We start from the raw sequence: 3,216 nt of genomic DNA, 5'->3' as shown, positions 1-3,216 counted from the left end.
TTTTGGGGAAAAATTAGCTGATATGTTCTGAGAAGTGTTAGCTTTTTTACAGTATCGACTATTACAGATTACAATGTAGAAGATTATTATTGTAGCAGATTACAGACTATGGTCAAGTTATTATATAGAGAAATGTCTGGCGAAGAACTTTTTGGCATTACATAAATATGTATGGTAAAATATTATTGAGAAAAGGTATAGAATAGAAATATTCTTATTTAAAGATCTTTACTGGTAAAATTCGCTTTGAATTAAAGATCTGTAAGGTATATATGAAGGCTAATCAAATATATGGGCATTTTTAACACTGAAATTACCTAGTGGCAAATCATCTGTTTTTACCTTGAGTGGCCATAAATCCAAATACGTGCAAATTAAAATATAGCAGCATTCATGTAGAAGTTATTAAGAAAATTGTTGACTTAGGAAACTTCTGAACATAGCTTATTTGAGCTTAATTAATTATGAAATTTCCAAGTAACCAATGGAAAAATGAAGGTTTATTTTTAGTTGTTTAATGACCCGAGTTATGCAATATGCAGAGGACACAATGCACCATTTTATGCCCAAGACCACTTACTTCCTCATGCTTAGACTAGGACTAGGAATAATAAGGTTTGTAATTCTTTTTCTTTTTAAGTAGACTCCATGCCCACCATGCCCATCGGGGCTTGAACTCACAATCCCACGACCCCGAGATCAAGTCACATGCTCTACAGACTGAGCCAGCCAGGCGCCCCAAGATTTATAATTCTTTATCTCTCTAAGTCCCATAGGTGTTTGTTTGTTTGTTTGTTTGTTTGTTTTAAGGAGCTTGTTTTCGTTGTTTATACTGAATGAGAACATCCAGAATATTAAGTCACGATGATAGTAACTGCAGATCCTCATTGGTCATTCTGGGTCTCCTAATTAGGCAGAACAATGGTAATGATCCTAAATTTTCATCTACTTCAGCATCATTTCCATTCTTAATTTATTATGGCTATGCAGACAGAGTCAAGTATTTAACTGAAGAGATTATCTGGATAATGCAGGCAAAAGATATCTTGAATATGTGTGTGTGTGTGTGTGTGTGTGTGTGTGTGTGTGTGAAAGAGAGAGAGAGAGAGAGAGATCCAATCTTGAATATCAAGTTGTCTTTCAAATTAATCAAATTTGCCAGAAAATTGCTCATTTGATGGCTACGTGGTTTAGTGGAAAGATCATTTAATATCCTTTTGATGACAATGAGAAAACACAAAGCTCACATTATTTTTTTAAAGGAAATTTATCGGCTCATTTATTTCAGAATTCTAATAGAATAGAATATCCTGGCATTCAGCCGTGGTTGGATCTATGGACTCAAGCAGTAAGCTTTGGCCACCATTTCTTTCTTCATCCCTAAGAATTTATTTTGTCTGGCTTTACTTTCTTGTTCAGACATTCCCTATGTGATGAGCAAAATGGTCTCTGAAGCTACAGATGCATAACCTACCATCTTAGCAATCCTGGATAAAGGTGAAACCAATAGTTATAACAGTAATAATAATAGCTAGTATTCAGCTATACTCACTGAAAACTTTCTTTATGCCAAGACATTTTTAAGTTGTTTAATATTCATTCCTAATCAAAAGAATGTTATGAAGAGGTTTATTATTCTTTGTATTTTACAGATTAGGGAAGAAAAAATATCTTTTTGCTAAGTCCATTAGAAAATTTGGGAAATCTCTAATTGACCTGGTTTTCCTAAATTCCTGACACAATTTATATCTAAGGCAGATTTTTATACAACAGGCCCAGCCCAGTTCAAATTCTACCCTTATGACCAGGAAAAATGTGCAATATTCTCGAAAGAGGAAAATGTGCTAAAACTACCAATCTTTTATAGGTTAACAATTGAATCGCACCATGATCCACATCTAAATTTCAATGGCTAAGCTTGAATTCAATAAATCACTGACTGTCATTACTAAAATATTGCAAGAAAGGCATAAAAAATTAGGAATATAATTTGTATTTAGTTTTTTTTAAAGATTTTATTTATTTGGGGCGCCTGGGTGGCTAAGTCGTTAAGCGTCTGCCTTTGGCTCAGGTCATGGTCCCAGGATCCTGGGATTGAGCCCCACATCAGGCTCCCTGCTCTGCGGGAAGCCTGCTTCTCCCTCTCCCACTCCCCCTGCTTGGGTTCCTTCTCTCGCTGTGTCTCTCTCTGTCACAAAAATAAATAAAATCTTAAAAATAAATAAATAAATGAAAATTTGAAAAATGCTCAACTATAAAAAGGGTGGTAGCAATAACACTTTCCACTACCAAATGACCTCTGGCTTTCCCCTACCATTAACACTGCTACTCTTCCAAGATACATAAGCATGTGGAAAAAACTTGTCAGCTTTTGCAGGGCTAGGAGGATGAAAAATAGAGCATGTCCTGGTTAGTTAATTTGTGACTGTAAGCTCAGTCGACATCTTGGGGATGGACCCACAAAATCTGGCCAATTTGTTTAACATCTGCATACTGCAGAATTCTTTAGCCCTTTGCCACAGTTTCTGCTCAATATCTTAAAGCTGGACTCAGTCCCATCTGTGACTCATCTCCTCAGGGTTGAGGGTGGGGGTCAGTGCTAGTCATCAAAATCTGGAATGTCATCGGTAGGAGTAACCCCGTAGCCTTTGATGCATAATAGGAGATGCGCAGGTGGTAAAATTCTGGCAGGAACACCAGGATGGTAATGATCAGGGCGGAATGGCCCCGTCTGCCATGCCCCCTGCCCTCCCCTCCCTACCCACCCCCAGCCCCACTTTGTAGATATAGCCAGCCAGCAGGAGGGAGTCTATGATGAGAAAGGCGCCCATCCACAACAGCAGTGACGTCATATGGGATCTTAGGAGAGTTTTTTTAAACCCAAAGTCAATGTAGCCATCATCTGCGCTGGAGAGCCTTAAGTATTTCACTTTACTACTGGGGATGCTGGTAACCAGGTTGGTAGGAGACAGGATCATAACACTCGGACGCACCTACAGTCAGAGCACTGCACCAGGCCACCCCCACACCAAAGGCCTGCTCACAGTTGGCAGCAGGGGCTCATGGCATGCCTCACCTAATTGCCATCCCACCTGCCAATATTATCATATTTTAAAAAAATCATTTTAAATTTGCCTACATGTGTTGGGTACATTGATATCTAATGCATCCTCTATGAGTATATCTAGCACTGTGATATTTTGCATAGTATCTGAA

General features: G+C 38.3%; 1 pseudogene; it reads right to left on the bottom strand.

The window, feature by feature from the left end:
* Nucleotides 1-2,599: 2,599 nt before the first annotated feature.
* LOC113918816 lies at nt 2,600-2,978 on the bottom strand (annotated as a pseudogene).
* Between the last annotated feature and the right edge of the window lie 238 nt (nt 2,979-3,216).

The sequence above is a fragment of the Zalophus californianus genome, chromosome 1 (assembly GCF_009762305.2).
Source record: "Zalophus californianus isolate mZalCal1 chromosome 1, mZalCal1.pri.v2, whole genome shotgun sequence".
Lineage (NCBI taxonomy): Eukaryota > Metazoa > Chordata > Mammalia > Carnivora > Otariidae > Zalophus > Zalophus californianus.
Note: the sequence above shows the minus strand (reverse complement) of the source record. Positions and strands in the feature narration are given on the sequence as shown.